Genomic DNA, 20,987 nt, shown 5'->3' on the forward strand with positions numbered 1-20,987 from the left:
TTTGAATGACGAGCCAAAATTGGGCAAACTTGATGCAACAATAGAGCCGGGCATTGTTTCAGATCGTTGAATACTTTTGTTGAGTTGCGTAGAGTCATCAAAGGTTGCACTGCGTTGACCTTTAAATAATACCGGCTTATCGGTATATATAGTGTTGATTGGTATGCCAGCATGCTGTTGATTTGATGTGTCTTTGTTGGGTTCTGTATTTGTGGGTGTGCTTGATCTGTTAGGTCTTCGTTCAATGCGCCTAGGGGATCATTGTGAGTGACTGGTGTACGCGGAGATATTCTAAAAAACACAAAAAAAAACAAAATTAAGACATTTATATTACTCTCAAGTTGCATGTCCACTTACTTAGTAAGACTCTGCACGAGATCTGCATGTGCATTCGTCATGTTCAAATCTGCATCCTCCCCCACTTATCAAATGCTGAGAAATCCGATAGAGTTGCACCGGAGAAATTAGCATCACCAGCACCACGATCTAAATGTGAAGATGTTGATGAATTCAAGCTAGTGCGCGATGTACCATCCACCGTTGCTAACGTACTCAAATTATTTTCACACGACGCTGACAGGGTTTTTTTTTAGCAGAACGTCTTTTTCCAACGCGCCTGAAGTGCGCTGCGCCGAAAATAACATTATTAATTCGAGGCCAACGCAACTGACTTAGTGTTGTGCTGTCACTAGGCCATTCGGACTCAAGTACACAACGATTGTAAAAGCCATAAGTGAGTGCGTTCGCCTGTACCCCAGAGCGCTTCATCAGATAATGCAGACGAACGGCTAGTACCGGTAAATTATGAATACCACACAATTGCATCATAATGCGATAACAAAACTCATCACAGGTAATATTCAGCTGTGATGCACGCACTAGCATATCATAGCGGTACGCAAGGTGCCATGCTCTTTACCCGGCTGACGTGTATCATTCAGCATTGACGGTAGGATGAGAAAGTAAAGAGAGTAGCAAGTGGCTAGTAAATATTTTGACCATGCCTCTGGATGCATTTGACAGCGGCGTGCCATCTTCTGCGAAAGTTTGACTTCGTGCTTTGCGCGGCGTGCAATTGGCGATCCAGGTGCGAGTGAACCATTAATTTGCTGTTGCAAAAAGTGGGACAACGCGCTCCTCTTCGTCGTTTTCAAGAGACTGGGATTTAGTGTGAATTTAGCATAGTTATATATAGCGTTTGGACTGTCTATTTTAAGTAAATAAAAAGCATGACTTCATATAATTTATTTTATTTTTCATATCAAACTAACCTTGCTTCGGCCCAACACTATCGGGTGGAAATATGTACTTGGTACGTTCGCTATTTTGTCCGGATTCCCAATCAACTAAACGCACATCTGATGGTGTATCATCATGGGCGCCTACCTGTTCGGCGCATTCGTCGAAAAATGAAAGTCCATGATCACCATCTGATACGAAGGAGCGTTCTTCAATAAAGCGTATAAACATTTGTGTTTTCATAAGCTCAAAATTTTCTGATGTGCCTTATCACGCGATCTCAAGAATGCCTTGAAATCAGGCACTTGGATCTGTGGCGCCAACGGAAGGCGTTTTCGATATGGGCGTTAAGTACTCGCAATAACCTCGTAAAATAAATGCCATGAAGAGTAAAAAAGGCCTCTTGAATTCGTTGTTCGAAATCTTTCTGTAGAGTGATCAAGAAAGTGAGGAAATAGAAGCAAAAAACCTTTTGATTAAAGCGCTTAATTCCAGCCATTCTATCCCGAACCTTCCAAGGGATTTAAAATATTTCTTTTTCGAATTTTGGTCAAAGCATTACTTTCATTATTTACCATAGTGCTGTCAAAGGTCCTAATATCTTTAAACGTTTTTTTTTTTACAAAGAAGGATAAATAAATTGCAGTCGCTGTAGCGCTTAGAATATTTGGTAAAATTTGTATAATATTTTGGGTGTGGGTGTTTATCTCGATTTAAGCCCATAATATGCTGATTGATTTTACAACCTAAAAATTAAAAGAAAGTTAATTAATAAATGAAATATATTTATCATTAATAAAATTAATTCAGAATATTACAAGTCACTTACCATTCTTCTTGTCCTCAATGACCACCAAATGACCACCCACGCGCCGTAGTAGGAAAAAGAAACGGGAAAATCGTTCGATTTTAGTCCCGTTTGTTTCAATAGTAATCTTAAAATTTATACACGGGTGTGTATGGATGTTCGCTTTTTTGTCTTGCGGCTGGTACTTATACCAGTGCGCGGACTTTTAGAGCATGTTGGTACACAACAACAAATGAAAACAGTAGTAGTTGGTAGATTTTCATCCAAGAAACAAAAACAATATCTACAGTTTTCTGATTGTAAAACAACAATGTTCAATACTGTGAAACAAACAAAGCACATCTCACGGAAATAACCCTTTTTTAAAACCATGTAAACAAGACTAGAAATGCATGTAGATTCGTATATAAATAGCGTATTCCTATATAATACTCAATTTTTGGAATTGCATTTATTTAAAACGTTTATTTTCGTACAAATTTAATCACAAGAACTGATGAAAATAGCGTAAGGAAATATGTGCGAACTCATTTGCAACATTTATCTCATAATTTGTACACAAATTTTTTTTCAGAATTGGTTAGTGTCACCTCTAAATGTTAGTTGGATATACTCGGCAATTAATCACATTTACCAAATGAGCACAGTATTTGTTTTAAATGCGAAAATCCTGAAATATTGGCAGATTTTGGGTTTTTGGTGGTAGGAGTAGCAGGCATGAAAAATGGGTCAAAAAGGTTGGTCACTCTACCAACGCGATAAAGTCTGTGCACTGACTGACCATATACTTGTAACCAACGTATGTACATATGTATGTATGTATGTATGCCTACTTGGTTCGGCATATCATATTAGTGCTGCATCAAAATGACGCACACTGGTACCGCAAACCCGCAAAAGGAACAAAATCGGGATCTTATACTTACACACAGAAAAAATAAAGGCGAACACCTCCTTAAAAATTAAGTGCTCGCGTTTACAAACAAAAAAACAAAAAAAAGGACCAAAAAAAAATTTATTTTTTCTTTTTGATTTTTTTGCCGTCGGTACTGCCTGCTTTCTGGCTGGGGGGCAGGACTTGTTGTTTTTCAACAAAAAACATCACAAACAGTCATTATAAGGGCTCGGTACAAAAACAATCCGGGTCCCGAAATAAAAGAATCCCGACACGACAAAATCCCGAAATGGGAAAAAGTCAACTGTTTCTACCGGCCTAGTGTGCTACTGCCCCAGTGACCTAGTTTTTTTTTCAAGGGCAAGCAAATACATATATGTATATATATATACTCGCACACCACAAATTCACCATACCAGCTGTCAACTAACCAAGAAATACACGACAGGGTTGCATGCAATTTCAGAATGGTACGTGCAGATAGAACGCGTCGTGGAGAACGCATCGCCAATCTGCATGCAAGCGCCGGCAGTTGGTACACTTTCGAGTTTAATTACGATTTTCGCTATTCGTCATGAGCTGTCGCACAAAATTAAATCCATACCTTCGTCAGCCTCTACGCTTCGCTTTAAACTCGGTTTATTCAGCTATTTTAACGTACGTTTGTTAATAAAACAACACACGTATCACGAAAACAAGTACTTTTGCGCGGGCGGCTTGGAATCACGTCCGTTCCAACCTCCCACACACCGCAATCTTGCTGGTTTTGTTGAAAGGCATAAGCTGCTCGAAATCACAGCACTAACTACCTTGCAAAAACGCTCTCGTCACTCCACGTCATTTGACTAGTCATTTTACGGTGATAGGTTATATTCGTAGTCACATTTGCATGGGCGTGGGTAAGTTTTGTGACCAAGTGTTTTGTAGGGTAATAATATAATACACAACTGACGAAATACATGCGCTGCAGCGAAAACGCGCATCACCCAACCAACCTCACGGCCACTCGCCCAGGCACATCCATAAAATGCCACATTCGACCTGAGAGCGACACGACACGTTATACGCTGGAACGGAGACCTCGGCCTCTTCGTCCAGCCCATAAAAACCTCAAAACCGTCGAGTTTGGAACGGAGACTTCGGCCTCTTCGTCCAACCAAACAAAATAATGCGAATCTGGAACGGAGACCTCGGCCTCTCCGTCCAACAAAAAAAAATTGTTTGCCAGTCTGGAACGGAGACCTCGGCCTCTTCGTCCAGCACTATTTACCTTCTACCTCACATCACTTTATGGATTCTCTATATATAACTAAGAATTATGTATAAACCAATGGCAAGAAATATTCCCTTCTAACTGTTCATAACCGCTAATTTTTTCATCTTAGCTCAGGTGGCATGCTAAGCAAGTCGGAAAGGATTCCCGGCCATTTTGCGTCGCAGGCGAACTCCTCATTTAGATTAAGTTTAGTGTGTAAGTCTTATAATAATTTTTCTCGTTTCAGCGGAGGTCATTGGCGAAAAACGATGTTGCGTATCGCAAGGGGGGCCGGCATGTTTAGGCAGGATGCCTAACTTCTAACGCATCTGATTGCGACCACCCCCCCCCCCCCCCCCCCCCCCCCCCCCCCCCAATGCAACTCTGCAAATTGATACTCGATGCTCGAATTAATTTATAACCACCCACACCATCACCCTCATGCATGTGCATGCATGTACATGCACGTGTATGTGTGCCTTTTGTCAGCACATGCATATGCATGTCGGGGTTGATGTGTGGGTGCCTTTCCCCTCCAAAACGGAGGATTTTGCGGGTCAACGGTTGCAGCTTGCTATACAACCGGCCTCTTGGATTCTAACAGCCAACCTGTTCACATCTGCCGCCAGCGATCTCTGCCGTGTTTCTACAATACAGTCAATACAGGTAATATTGTCACCAAAAAATTGTACTTCTATTCAATAAAACATATTATTATAACGAGAAATTCTCGCCTATTTGTCTATTCCTTTATTCCACACGCCACATTCCCACTGAGATAGACCCCGGTGCGCCCATCGACTCAGGAGCAGACGCACCCCGGCCGAACACTTATTATTCAACAAATTTCTATTATACAAATAATACATTTAATGTAGGTACAGTACAGTGAGAGAAAATTGTTAAGTTTGTTCATACAAAAAAAGGGATTGAATTTTAAATCGAATTTGAATTGCGCATCATACCTATAAGTACCTATATGCAAAAATGCATATTGAATTAGTTGCACAAGGAGATATGAATCATCATATTATACTCATGGATTATACTCATTTTATTGTAGTATAACACTTACGTAGATTTCACCTCTATGGCAACCCCAATAATGGGTTGACATATGTGAGTATGTGTATACATTAGAAAAGTATCGATATTCGGCTTACTTGATATTTTCGATATTTAAGAGGGAGGTTATCGATATATCGCGATATATATCGACTACTATGAGAAAAGGTCGAACGTCTGCGGTGACTAAACCTTAGTAGGGTGCTGTCAAAAGCCTTTTTACGTCATGATGGATCTTAATATGTTTTTTTTTTCATATAAAAATCGATCTTATTTGGTGAGCTATGCGAATTTAAATTGCAGTTTTATGCAATCGTTCTAGGTGGTGAAACAAATTGGACGTATTATCACTAGTTTTATAACATATTTTGCAATAGTGGCATATTGCAAAAGTATTACTGATTTTGTCAAAATGGATCCAAATGATTGACTTTGTACTTTGTAGCTTTTTGGCAACACCATTTTTTCTTCCAGCTCAATGATGTCTTCTGTTGCGTGTATATCTACATATACGAATACATGTATATATGTGTATATAATATGGAAAAAATAACGTTCCTTTCATACTGAACTTTTGTAAGAATTTTTCAATATTTAGAGACACCAACTTGTTAAGTATTCATCTAAAATAAACACAAATCTGACATAATGTATGTAATTTTATTTCTACCGCCAGTAAAAGGAATAAAAAATGGGAATACAGTACTCGATATTTAGAAAAAAACATTGATAATCGTACTGTGAACCTAGTACTCGATGTATCGATACTTATATCGATACTTTTGCAGCTCTTGTATACATATTCTTACCTTGTTGACGTTATTATTCCTTCGGATTCTGTTTAACCATTCGGTGTGACTGAAAAATTGTACAAACTCTTATATTTAAATATAAATAGTTTTTGATTTGAAATTTATAAAGTGCTCTTTCACTGGTGTAAAGTTATAGTTTGCGGCTCAATTCCTTCATTAAACAACAAGTGCAACGATTACTTAAATAGGCTTGCATAGCCCCATATACCACCGAAATTCGTTTTCTGCAAAGGTTGTGCAACCACCATTAACTCCATTCGCCACCGCCGTCAGACATAACCACCGCCACCATCATCATAGCTCCACCACCATCACCACCGCAGCAGCCATACATCCACATACAGAGAAAGGAAGGTACGCCACTAAGGAACCAGCGACACAATAAGTACCCATTTTCCAAAAAACCGTGAGTATTAAATGTGATTTCAATACTCCCTAACACGGAAAAATACATAAAAAACGAAAAATTTAAGCAATTTGATTATCGAGAGTTATCATTTGCCGCCAAAAGTTGCAGTTTCCCGCAAAAAATTATCATTTCCCGCCAAAAATTGCACATCCCATTTCATATATATATGAGGGGTAATTTTGTTGCGGCAAATCTCAACATATTTAAAAATTTTCTCAAGTTGAACTAAAATATCTCTTGTCGTCAATTAAATATATTACAAAACCTCCGCAAGTTTCTGATTTGTCCCCACTTGAACAAAAATTTTGTCTTACTTGCGTTCACACATTTACGCACACGCATACACAAAATTAATTACACAAATAAGCGGTAATATAAAATCTCGTGCGCAGTGGTAAAAGAGTGGTTCAGTGCGCACACTAGCGTTTTTAAGAAATACATGTTTTCTCTCGTGTAAAGCTAAGATTTCCCTGAGTTATTTATTATATTTACTCTGTATCCCTCGTTATACAGTCCAAAAAATATCGATAGTGAAAATTTAAAAAATAATAACTCATTATCTTTACATACATACATATATATATATATATATGCGACAAATCTCAGCAAACAAAGTTTTTGAGTTATATTTTATTTGAGGGTGTGACCGAGCGAGTTTGACCAATGTGCCGCGTTTGCATTGTATTTAATATTATACTCATGTATATGTATAATATATGTATTATTATATGTATATATGTATTATTCCCACGTATATTTAACCCACCCGCATATACATATTAAATACAATGCAAACGCGGCACATTGGTCAAACTCGCTCGGTCACCCCCTCAAATAAAATATAACTCAAAAACTTTGTTTGCCTTTGAAATTAAGTTTTTCTGTCTAAGTTAAATTTCGTTTAATTCTCAACGAGGAAACAAAAGTAAAAATGGGTGATGATGAAAGAAGACAAAGTGGCTCCAATACTTAAGGAGTTAAAAAATTTAATTTCTCGTCTGCCCCTGAAAAGTTCATTACCGACACATATATTTTCATGGACTATTGTGCTCTGTTCAAGTCAACGTCCCTCCAAGATAATACTGAGCCTTCCCTCAACGTAAAAAACCCGAATATCGACAAATTCTGGAATAGAGTCCAAAAAACGTTCGATAAAGTGGTAGAAACGGCGGATCAGGACATGCCCGAAGAATTTGCAAAACCTGCCCATACCAAATACATGACCTGCTTCGTAACTTATGAGGAAACAAAGGCTCAGATTGAGGACCAACTTCAGTTCATAAACCAAGCGAGAACCGAGCGCCCTCTACCGTCATAACAGTTCCATCTGACAACTCCGGTATTTCGTTAAAAATCCCCCCTGCGATACCGAAATATTTTATGGTGGTTATGAAAAATGGCCCTCATTTCGTGTTCACAGCGGTCTACATTAATCACACCAAACTCTTCCAAGCGCAAAAATTGTATCAACTCAGATACAAAACGCAAGGAAAAGTAGCTCAAATAGTCAACCAACTTCCCTTGACTGATGACGACTTTGCCTTATCATGGGAAGCCCCAAGGTCTCGATACGAGAACAGACGAGTTCTCGTAGATAACCAAATACGTGACCTAATGAATTTACCACGGAAAACAGTGAAGACATACAATAGTTGCAATCGTCGGTAAATAATTCCCTACAAATTCTCGCCACGCAACAAATCTCCACAGATATCTGGGACCCGATGCTTATTTATCTGGTAACCTCGAAACTTCCAGAAAATATAGTCACGTTGTGGGAGCAATCTCTGACCTCCAGAAGAGAACTTCCCAACTGGATCCAAATGGACCAGTTCCTCCCTACTCGATACGAAGTGGTAGAAGAAGTTGATAAATGGCGCCCAAGTAAAAGTAAATTCACTCCTCAAACTAGGGCGCCGTTTAAACCCCAACAGTCTCATTCGTTCCAAAATAGATTGACAGCTCAGACTCAGTCTCACATAACAGAGCATCGAACGATGTACAAATGCTCAATGGGCAAAACCTCCTCTCATCCCTGAACAAATTGTTTCAAATTTAAGAAATTATCTACCTCTGACCGCAGGAAGTTTGTAAAAGAAAACAATATGTGTTTCAACTGCCTCTCCCAGTCACACATGTTGAAAGATTGTCCTAGCACTCAAACCTGCAATCAATTTTGAGATCGGCACAACTCAGTGCTTCATGAAAACACTTCACCCACGCCGCAGAGACAACCCTCCCGAGCGCAAGGGACAATCTCCCAAACCATAACGGCAAAACCCATTAACTCATCCGATAAAACCCCTGATCAAGCAGATCTCATGGAGGAAGGACCTTCCTGTTCGCAGAAAATCCAAGTCCAATCGTTCTGCACACAAACCGATTGCAAAATAATTTTGCCCACGGCTATCGTCCCGGTAGAACATAGAGTGGAGATTTTCAAACATAGAGCTGTCGTAGATCAGGGATCTGAAAGAAGCTTTATCTCCATAAGAGCCCAAGGCAGGATCAGACTCCCTTATAAACCCTCTAAGTTTGATCTCTGGTATGGGAGGAAAAGTAGTTCAAACCTCAAACAAACTGTGTTCCCTGACCCTAGTTTTCGCCGATATGCAGACAAAAATAAATGGGGAAGCAATAGTATTACCTCAGCTGATGAAAAAGCTCCACAACTTCCAACTTACCAACGAACTCCAAACGAAATGGGCACACCCTAACCTCGCGGATTCAAATTGTGACTCTCCATCCCAAATATACCTTATTTTAGGTAGTGATATAATCCCCCGAATAATCAAGGAAGGCGTCGAAAAGCTCTCACCCCACCTGCTAGCTCAAAACGCGATATTTGGATGGATCATGAGCGGCAAGACGCCCGTGGAAGTATCCTGCTACTCCATTCAAGTATTGGAGGTAACGAATAACGAGCTAAGCTTCCTACTCCAGAAGTTTTGGGAATTGGAAGAAATAACCAGTTTCAATGACAAAACTCCTGAATATGAATTTTGTGAAAATTTTTACACAGGCAAAACTATGCGCGCGGATAATGGACGTTATGTGGTCAGGTTCCCATTTAAGCCTAGCTTCCCCGACGCGATCCCCTTATCAAATTCACGCCCCTCGGCCCAGAGCCAATTTTTAGGGATGGAAAAAACTCTCCAAAGAAGAGGAAATCTAAAGGAACTATATGATAGTGTATTAGAAGAATACATCACCCTCGATCATATGGAAGAAAGGGGCTCCCATGAAAAATTCAACGAAGGCAAATGCGCCTCATTTAATCTCTCCCATCATGCGGTTATAAAACCCGAGAAAAAAACACGGAGGTAAGGGTCGTATTCTCTTAATGATGTTCTCTATACCGGGCCTACCCTCCAACAGGATCTGATGCTCCTTATTATCAAATGGAGGACATACCAATTCTTTTTCAATGGAGACGTAGAAAAATTGTATCGCAAAATCATAATGCACGAAGACGACAGAGACTATCAGAGGATCGTCTTTCGCTTGTCACCTAGCGACCCCATAAAAGATTATCGTCTGAAAACAGTTACATTTGTTGTGAATTATGCCCCCATGCCTTGCCATACGTACTCTTCACCAACTGGCCAAAGATGTAGAAGAAACTTTCCCCAAAGCTGTCCCTGTCTTGACCAAAGAAACGTATGTAGATGACATTCTCTTTGGTAGTCGTGATAATCTCTCGGCTGAACAGTCTCTCTCCCAAGTCATCCAAGCGCTCGGTTCAGCAGGATTCCCATTACCAAAAATAACGGCCAGCCACCCTAGTATTCTGAAGGATATCGACAAAGAGGACTTGCTCGACACAAATCTCTTGGAATTCGAGAAAACGAATAAAGCCAAAACTCTCGGTATTCAATGGAACGCCCTCACGGACACATTCTCGTATACAGTGGACTCTATACCCCTGTCGTCTGCTAGGACAAAGCGTCAGATCATCTCTGTCGCTAAAGTTTTTGGGTGGCTTACGACGATAATGATTCAGGCAAAGATTATCCTTCAAGAGTTGTGGATAGACGGAACCGACTGGGACGAAGAAGTGAAACCCCTCCGTCTCATAAAGTGGTCTCAACTCACAAAAAATGTGTACGGTATCTCGAACATTAAGATAACCCGATGGGTCAACTATAACCCCAACCAGCAAGTAGAACTCTATGGATTCTGTGACGCATCGGAAAAGATATACTGCGCCAATATATATATTAGGACCACTCACGATACCAGTACCTCCTCTCACCTTTTGGTTTCCAAGGGTAAAGTTGCACCCCTTCGCACTTCCATCCTGCCAAGGCTAGAACTATGCGCGGCTCTGCTTTTGGCACATCTAGCCGCTGACTTTATCCCCGGAAGCCTGGCAAAACGCATTGTACGAAACACAAACCCACCGGAGGTACGCCTAGTCGAAGCTTTACTCGCCACGGAAGATGAACCAGATTTTCTGTAACAATTCTCCTCTTTTTCCCCTCACTAAGGTAGGCAACTTGTCGTTGGTGTGAGGGCTTAGCCGAACTCCATAGCGCACGACTATGATGCGGAACTGTTTAGGACTGACATCTACGCCGTTTCGCCTCATAGGAGGGCGGCGGGACGTCGGTGACCAAGAACCCCTAATCCAGGGTGTTAAGCGGACTGTGCCTATTGGACGATTTGCAGCAAGGGGATAAATTCGGCTGTATTCGAACGGAGCCTTCCCGATACCGGGCCACCTCGGGAAGTATTTATGGCCTTACTACAGTAAGAGACGCTGCTGTGGCGGACGGTTCCTTATAAAATACTGGACCGCTGAGCACGCCTTGTCGGGCAGGTGGTCGTACGACCAAGATGAAGTACTCATTACCTGATTGTAATAAGGACGATGATAAGAGGAGTGAGTGGCAAGCCAAGGACGACAAGTACGCATTAAGCGATGCGTCGGACTCGGGGAGCGAGAGTAGTGCTGATTCAATGAACTCCGTGTTGGAGAAGCACACAAATGAAAACGGAGTAGAAGAGTGTAGAAGGGCAGCACTAAGAATTGTAAAACGCTTGGGAGCGGTGGTCGACCCAACAGAAGTGGAGATCGAGCGCTTGGAATTGGCCCATGAGGCGGTAGAAATAGGTCGAAGGCAGTTCAAAAGGTTTGCTGTGAGAGACCCTCGGTTCTGCAACCGGTACGAAGAGGAAGAAGCGTCGAACGGCAGAATGAATAGGCAACGTTCGGCGGAAGGCGACAAGCCTGCTTTCAAGAGGCAGAAAGGACCCAGTCCTAGAGCCGCGAGGCAGGCCAATCAAGACAAATAAGCCCAAAGCTGTAAGACAGATGGGCCCCAATAGCGAGGTAGCAACTGCCTCGAAAGCTGCGAGTCAGAGGGAAATTCCAACTACGGAAGTAGGAGATAAGCCAAAGGGAGTTAACGCTAAGACTCCTGCTTTCTCGGAGGTGCTAAAGGGAGTTAACGCTAAGACTCCGGATTTCTCGGAGGTGCGAAAGGGAGATAACACTAAGACTCCGGCTTTTTCCCGAGAAGATGACTGATGTGGCCAAGCAGTCACTGACTGTGGGGCTGATTTATCGTAGAAGTCCTTTCGGACAAATGACTATTGAAAGGTGGACATCTGTGAAAAGGAAGCTTATTAGCTTAATGCTTAAGATGATGCGGGAACAACCAAGTAAGCCCCTTCCAAACTTTGATTCGGGGGATGGTATAATGGTGTGAAGATGATCGCGTGCGACAACATCGGGACCTTGCGGTAGCTGCAGGAAGTGGTTCCAAACCTCCAAAGGAAAGGCACGAACGCGCGGTTTGAGGTGGTGGATAAAGCGCAAATCCTCACGGTACCAAAAGTTAAGGTATGGATACCATGCGTGATGAAGTCAGAGAATACACTGCGACTTCTGCAGAGTCAGAATCCGAACATAGCGACACAGGATTGGAAGGTACTCACTGTATCTCGGCCTTCCTGGGAAAGTCATTTCTACATCTTCCAAATAAACAGGCAGGCGGAGGATATTTTGTACACGCAGCTTGGCAAAATGTCCTTTGGCACTGGCAAAATTTACATGCAACTCAGGAAAAGAAGTCCCGAGGATACAAATCCTAACACGATAGAGGTGGGGGAAGTCGAAAAGGACCTCAAAAGCTTAAGGGAAAAAAGACAGGTGGAGGTCCCCTACGTCACCACGAAGGTGTTAGAAGAGGACCAATCGCCAAATGGTGCTGCGACTCGCACAGAAGAACACCCGGCACAACAGTTACGTGAGGCTGAAGGGGGCCTCGAATACTCTAAATCAAAAGGGCAAGGGGAGGACGACGACGTCACGACGAAGGTGCTGGAGGGGGCAAACAGCCCAATGGTGCTGCGAGTCTTACAGGTAAAACTCCAACACAGTGAAGTGGCGTCGAGCGAACTCCTAACTCTTGAGGAGGGTTCGTTTGACATGGCGCTGATCTAGGAACCGTGGCTCTCATCGGGAGGAAAGGTTTCTGGACTTAGCGCGCGCGGGTTTGGCGTTTACTACGCGCAAACGTAGCACGGGTGCGAGCTGTAGTAATGGTAAGGAAACAGCTGTATTCATATATGTTGCTTAATTACACCACTGAGGACCTCGTAGCGGTGGCCGTTGAGCAAAAAAATAAGCAGGCATTTATTCTGGCCTCTTTCTACATGGCCCATGCTGCGGAGCTTCCACCGATGGAGTGCAAAAGGCTAGTACAGGAGGAAGGGCGGTTGGTCATAGGCGCAGATGCAAATGCGCACCACAATGCGTGGGGAGGAGCAAATACGAACGAGAGAGGCGAATCTCTATTTTGTTACATCCTACAAACCAATTTGCAGATAGCCAACAGGGGAAATGTCCCTACATACATTGGTCAAACACCCAGCAATGCTCTGGACATTACGTTGATCTCCAAGCATAATATATCAAGGCATGATTAGATGGTTCTTGATAGACCATCCTTTTCCGACGTATATAAGCTTCAGCATCCCCCTAAAGAGGGTAGAGAAGGGAGGAAACTTTAGAAATCCTAGGTCAACAAACTGGACTAAATTCCAGAAACATGTGGAAACAAAACTGGGACAACCCAAAGAAGTTGCGAATGTGGAGGAACTGGAGGAGTCGAATTAATTCCTACAAAGACGCTTATGACTGCGTATAACAAAGTTTGCCCTCTAAGAAGATTCAGGGGAAAAGCAAAGCCGGCATGGTGGAGCTATGGGCTGAGTCTTCTAAGAAGACAGGTAAAACAAACGTTTTAGCTCGCAAAGGCCGCGGAAAGCGAGGCGTGTCGGGACGAGTACAGGGATCTACTGAGGATCTACAAGCGTGAAATTTCCAGGGGGAAGAGAATCTCATGGAAAAGTTTCTGTACGGACATAGAGCGCTCCAGCGAAACAGCACGGTTGAAAAAGTCTTAGCAAGGGGAAACAGAGTCCATGGACTAATGAAGAAAGAAAACGGGGAATGGTCACGTACTAGTGAGAAATCCCTTGAGGTGCTTCTCGATACACATTTCCCATCGGGAGGTGGTTTCGAAGAGCCAGCAGACATCACTCACACTTCGATCACGGAGTGGGCAGTGCCGGGCTTGGTGACCGATACCAAGATCGAATGGGCAGTGAAAACGTTTTCTAAGTTTAAATCGCCGGGCCCAAATGATATATTCCCGGCCATGCTACAAGTTTCAAGTATGACGGTCGCGAAATGGCTTAAAATAATACTCGATGGGTGAATAAGGCTGAATCATGTACCGCACTCTTGGAGAACTGCTCGTGTAGCTTTCTTACCAAAGGCGGGGAAGATCGGTCACGTGTATCCCACAGACTATAGACCCATTATCTTAACATCATTTCAGCTCAAAACCTTTGAGAGGCTGATAGATGTGTACATAAATTGCAATGTGGATGAAAAGCTGTTCTCCACAACACAGCATGCGTACACCAAAGGAAAGTCGGTAGACACCGCATTGCATAGGATGGTAATAAGCATAGAGAAATCCCTGGAATATAAGGAGTATGCTCTAGGAGTCTTCTTGGACATTGCCGGGACTTTCAATAATGTTTCTATATGGGCGATTATGGATGGTCTTAATCACCTGTGGACGCTGGTCATCAACCAACTGCTCAGGCGATTCGATGAGGGACCCGTAAAACTTACCGCTTACGCAGATGACGTTGCAGTTGTCATAAGTGGAAAGTGCCTTCCAACGATTAGTTCTTTGATGGATCGGGCGCTTCGGGATATTCATACTTGGTCATCTAATGTCTGGTTGAAAGTCAATGCGGAGAAGACGGATATGGTTTGTCTTGTTCACAAAGAGGTACATGGTCCCAAATTGTGCCAGGCCTAAGTTAGGAGGTGTGACACAGGAGAAACCTTGCACAAAATATCTAGGAATCATCCTAGACAGTAAGCTGTCATGGAAGCTCCACGTGGAGGAAGGGCTTCAACGGCACTCTATGCATGTAAAATAATGCTGATGTTTACGTGGGGCTTATCGCCCTCTCTTTCTCATTGGGTTTTTACAGCGATTGTAAGCCCATTCTATACTATGGAGTTCTTGTTTGGTGAAGAGTCACACCACAACATGCCTCAAAAAATTAGAGGAGGTATGCTGACTATCGATGCTTAGCATTACGGGAGCACTGAAAACAACCCCGACGGCTGTAGTGAATGCCATTCTGCACATTACGCCTGTAGACCTGGTAGCAAAGAACATAGCATTAACAACCGCAAACAGGCTCGGTGCCTCGGGGCAGCAGCGCCAACCATATGGCCATGGTAGTATAGCGTTATCAATCACAAGACGAACAGACTACCTGATTCCCTATCTGCGCTCCGAGGGAGATCTTAAGGCCACAATAGAAGTGGACGGTTGGCGCAAGGGTGCGCAAATGTTAGACGAGGCGATACATGTGTACACAGATGGTTCCAAAGTAGTAGAAGGAGTAGGGTCTGCGGTATACTGTGCTGATCCGGAAATAAACAGATCCTATAGGCTGCCGGATTAATGTAGCGTTTTCCAAGCGGAAATATTAGCCGTAACCAAAGCACTAGAAACCATTGGAGATAATAGCTTAAGCTGCAACCGTGTTAACTTTTATATTGACAGTCAAGCAGCAATTAAGGCAATAATCTCGCACAGCACAGCATCTTAATGCGTGTTAGAGTGTAAGCAGTCTCTGGTGAGAATGGGGAAAGGGAGAAGCATACATCTATATTGGGTGCCAGGGCATATGGGAATAGATGAGAATGAAAAAGCGGACGAACTAGCTAAAAAGGGCGAATCGCTTGAAGCTTGCTCCGTAGACGTCCCAATTAGATTGGGCGCGATTAAGCGAAGGCGAGAGGTGCACATTATCAACCAAGCGGGAAAGGTGTGGGTTTAAGCGTGGGGCTGTAAAGTGTCGAAGATTATGTGTAGGTCTTACAACCTTAGACTTACAAAGTTGCTTTTATCATTAAAAAGAGAGGAATGTAGACGGGTATTCTGACAGGACACTGCCTTCTGGCGTCACATGCCTTTAAATTAGGCTTGGTCAGTGATAGCAGATGTAGGAAGTGCTGGTTGGAGGAGAAAACGAACGAGCACGTTCTGTCCTCGTGCCCTGCACTTGTCAGGCTTATACTTCAGCTATTAGGAGTGATACAGCTGTCAGATCTAGAAGCAGCAAGTGGCTTAAGTCCTAGGAAGCTTCTAGTATTTGCTAAGAGGACGGAGTTATTTTATAACATAGGTCCTGGTTTTTGATAGGGTTTTTCAGTTTGGTCTATAAAAAAAAAACTTCTGGTAGACTCAATCAGTCTATGTGAGGTCCTCATGGACCGGCCTAACCTAACCTCCTCTTTTTTACGGGACCTTAGGGTAATGGCATATGTCCTAAAATTCATACGCAACCTGAATCATGGAACAGGAGGCACACGTTCCCCGTCCTCCACTCTTTCGTACGATGACCTCCATAAAGCGTAATATAAGATTATAGCCTTGACGCAAATCCTCTCCTTTCACCGTGTAAAGGCATGTTTAGAAAACTCCAAGGTGATATACAAACGGAGCCCCCTATTGGCTCTTAGTCCATATCTCGACAAAAATGGCCTGCTCCGGGTGAATGGGAGATTAGCCCATTCGACCTTGACCTTTAATGAACGACACCCTATCATCATCCCTGAAAAATCGCGATTCACGACTCTCTACATTAAGTTCCTGCATGAGCTATTTCTCCGCGCCGAGGCACGTCTCTTGCAACAATGCGTAAGTCAGGAAGTCTATATCCCCCTGCTAAAACCCCTTATAAAGAAATGTATACACCAATGCAAGACCTGTACCCTCCATAAATCATGGCAGCGTTGCCCCCGGAACGATGCACTTATGCTCCGCCTTTTACTATCACCGGTGTTGACTTTGCGGGGCCTTTTCACATAAAAGCCTCTATGCTAAAGTCTCACACCCTATTTAAAGGCTACCTGACCGTTTTTGTATGCTTTTCAACAAAAGGTGTCTACCTTGAGCTGTGCTCAGACCTAACCGCTAACGCTTTTCTCGCAGCGTTAGCTCGCTTCCTCGGACGCCGCGGATATCCAGCGAAAATGATAAGCGACAATGGCAAAACGTTTATAGGAGCTAAAAGGGCCACCGAAAAGGAATTTGCCGATTTCTTCGAAATTGCCTCACAAGAAGTCATACAGAAATATTCCCCTCAAGGTATTAATTGCCAGTTTATTCGTCACGGTGCTCACCATATGGGTGGTCTGCGGGAGGCCGCAGTAAAAAGTTTCAAATTCCATTTTAAAAGGACTGCAGGAACTCATAACTTCTCTTTTGAGGAATACACTACCCTCTTAGTCAGGATAGAAGCCGCCTTAAACTCTCGCCCGATTTCGCCTCTATCTCAACACCCCTCTGACTTCACTGCTCTAACCCCCGGCTACTTCCTCAGAGGCTGTCCTCTCCTGGCCATCTCGGATGGCAGATTGTCCCTTATGAACCGTTGGGAAAGGGTAAAAAGCATCCATCATCAGTTTAGCAAAATATGGAAATAAGATTACCTAAAAGATCTCCAGAAAAGGCAAAAGTTGAAAAATCCACAAACTGAGCCCAAAGTCGGTGAATGCGCTTGTATTCACGACGACTCACTCCCCCCGACAAAGTGGATTCTAGGACGCATTGAAAAATTATACCCAGGGCATTGTCGACGTTCGCACTCAAACCGGCACCCTCAAACGCCCGCTTGTAAAATTATGTTTCCTCCCTCATAACGAAACCTAAATAGGGCAAGCACGGAAAACCCACCAAGTTACTACTAAACCACCTCTGTCCATGTCTACCGCATCACCGTCACTACTATGTCGTGTTTCGCAACATAATACCAACTGAAACTCCCTGCATTAACATTTCTCTCACCTAAAATATCTTTACCGCTGTAATTCCAGATCGCTATGGATCGCGCTCAACCGGCATTCCGAAGGCCAGTGCGGTCGGAGATCGTCGATCCAAACGACGCCAGCGAGTCACGAACCACAACACTGCTAACGGATTATAGAAGTTGCCGGATCTGCACACGTCAGCACGCCCTCCGAAATTGTGCTGTCGTTAAAAAAAATGAACCCACACCAGAGGTGGATGCTCGCACGAGCTCACAAGTTTTGCATAAATTGCTTGGAATTATCACAACCCACCAGCGAGTGCAGTTCGTAAGATCGATGCCGGATTTACGGAGCGTGGCATTACACGCTACTCCGTCGGCGGGAGGCTATCCCAAGCGCCCTACGCGCCACCCAGGCACCCCGGCCTGGTCGGTCAGCTGTACAGGTACCCCCTACCACCACCGGGCGACCCCGTTCTCGCCGGGCAACAACACTCAGTCACCAGTACCCAGCATCCCATACCGATCGAGGAAAAGTTTCCGAAATTCTTGTACGAGATGCATTGCGGACGCTTACGGGGTTGCAGGAGGCTCTAGCCGCTGAACGCGCCAGGGCGTGGACGATGTCCAAACGACCCATATTTACAAATTAATCAAAAGAACGAACGAATTATGGATACATGAAAATATCTGAATATTTCAAAATTAGTGATGAATGCGTTTACATGGAATGCCTCATGTCTTACATACCATTAGAAGATAATGGAGCTCGTTTGCAATTAAATTACATTGATCAGTAGCAACTGCTCAATGATTTCACGTAAATAATTTTATATTTGTTTTACTATGTAACAACAACAATAACGTAAAAATTAAGTTCCTCATAATGCAGTTCAGCTTAATCTCAATACTTATTATTCAACAAATTTCTATTATACAAATAATACATTTAATGTATGTATGTATATTCAGTACATTAAGACAAAATTGTTAAGTTTGTTCATACAAAAAAAGGGATTGAAGTTTTAATCGAATTTGAATTGTACCTCATACCTATAAGTACCTATATGCAAAAATGCATATTAAATTAGTTACACAAGTATATATGAATCATCATATTATACTCATGGATTATACTCATTTTATTGTAGTATAACAATTACGTAGACTTCACCTCTCTGGCAACCCCAACAATGGGTTGACAGATGTGAGTATGTATATACATATTCTTACATTGTTGACATTATTATTCTTCCGAATTCTGTTTTACCATTCGGTGTGACTGAAAAATTGTACAAACCCTCATATTTAAATACAAAATAGTTTTTGATTTGAAATTTTTAAAGTACTCTTTCACTCGCGTAAAGTTATAGTTACCGGCTCAATTCCTTCATCAAACAACAAGTGCATCGATAGCTTAAACAGGCTTGCATAGCCCTATATACCACCGCAATTCGTTTTCTGCAAAGGTTGTGCAACCACCATCAACTCCATTCGCCGCCGCTTTCAGATATAAGCACCGCCACCATCATCAAAGCTCCACCACCATCCCCACCGCATCATCGCCATCACCACAGCAGCCATACATCCACATACAGAGAAAGGAAGGTAACTTTGGTATCGAAGCAGAGGCAAGACGGCGGCTGACCGGCGGTAGGATGGCGGGCGCCAACGGTCGTCATAGCAGCGTCGGGCTAGAAGCAGCGGCTTATCGGCGGTAGGATGGCGGACGGCCAACGGTCGTCGTAGCAGCGTAGGGACGGAAGCAGCCGCTTAACAGCGGTAGGATGGCAGACGGACAACGGTCGTCGTAGCGGCGGCGGGGCGGAAACAGCGGCTGAACGGTGGTAGGATAGGGGACGGCCGTCGTAGCAGCGGCGGCTGAACTGCGGTAGTAGGGCGGACGCGTCCAGAGCAGCGACGGCACCAGCACGGCGGTAGTATGGCGGACGGACAACGGTCGGCGTAGTACCGGCAGGATGGAAACAGCGGCGGCACCAAAGGGTCGATGATGTGACGGCAGCGGCGGTGGGCTACGGAGCGCGTACGGGGACGGCGGTGAGAGGGGAAGCAGGGTGGCGACGGAGTTTACCTGTACAGCGGCTGCTTGTTCCGGGCGGGATATTCGGCGGGATCGGATGGATCGGTAGTCGTCGGTAGGATCGATAGTCGGCGGGTCGGCGACCTAAGGAAGAGACTGCGAGAACTCGTTAGTGCTGGCTCCACCGCTGGACACGCCCGCCTTCTTACTTGCACGCTAGATAGAAGGTGCGCAAGGGGGCGGGACTGTACCAGCCGATACACCGTGGATCGATCCGTGTGCGCAGGGGAAGTGCAGAGTCGGGGCGAGGGGGTCGTGATTTCGTTCGGGCGGCGGGTCACTCCCTACCGAACCAGGGCGACGGAGGGAGAGAGTCCGAAGACACCACTCCATTCGTCCAGGCCCAGCAGGGGGTGACTCGCGCTCCGGCCGCACCCTCTTCTCCCTAGCTCGCTAGTGGGAGTGATTAAATTTGCTCAGGCTAGCTTACTATACCAGAGTTGCGGGGCGGGGTGCAAATTAAACGAGATTGAGTAGTTGAATGTAAGATCATAAGTGTTCTTTATTTGGAAATGACTTTCCCTTTTATACAAAATATTCTTATTCAACAGATACTAATATTTACAAACCAAGTTTATAATATTTCTGGTATGCAATGTCAGCATATTGGTGGCGACCTATTTAGGTACGTTATTACATATGTATGTAAATGGTTCGATGTCAATATGACTGACAGGCAACTATGTCGGTCAGCGTGAATGATCGAGAAGTATGTTGATCAATGTGACAAATGTAAAGAAATATGCATGTGCAAGCATTAATAACCCCTTGGTGAACTCCCGCTGGTCTATAAGTGCTTGTGTATTTTGCATTGTTAAGTGCATTTCGAACAAGGGGCATTTCCATGTAACTCTACACCACCGGTTTTTCAAGAATGGCCGCACACAATGTGCGTGTGCTAATTGCGTGTGGCTATTCAAAATGTATCGTAAAATTTGGGGGGTGTTTCGTATCATTTTACATTTGTGACCTATCTAAAATTCGATTGACACAATGGTCTTTCAAGTGTGTCGACCTACTTGTTGTTGTTGTTGTTGTAGCA

General features: G+C 43.6%; 1 pseudogene; it reads right to left on the reverse strand.

Moving 5' to 3' along the window:
* Positions 1-400: 400 nt before the first annotated feature.
* On the reverse strand, positions 401-1,623 carry LOC137239454 (DENN domain-containing protein Crag-like; annotated as a pseudogene).
* Between the last annotated feature and the right edge of the window lie 19,364 nt (positions 1,624-20,987).

This window comes from Eurosta solidaginis, chromosome 1 (genome assembly GCF_040869045.1).
Source record: "Eurosta solidaginis isolate ZX-2024a chromosome 1, ASM4086904v1, whole genome shotgun sequence".
Taxonomy (NCBI): domain Eukaryota; kingdom Metazoa; phylum Arthropoda; class Insecta; order Diptera; family Tephritidae; genus Eurosta; species Eurosta solidaginis.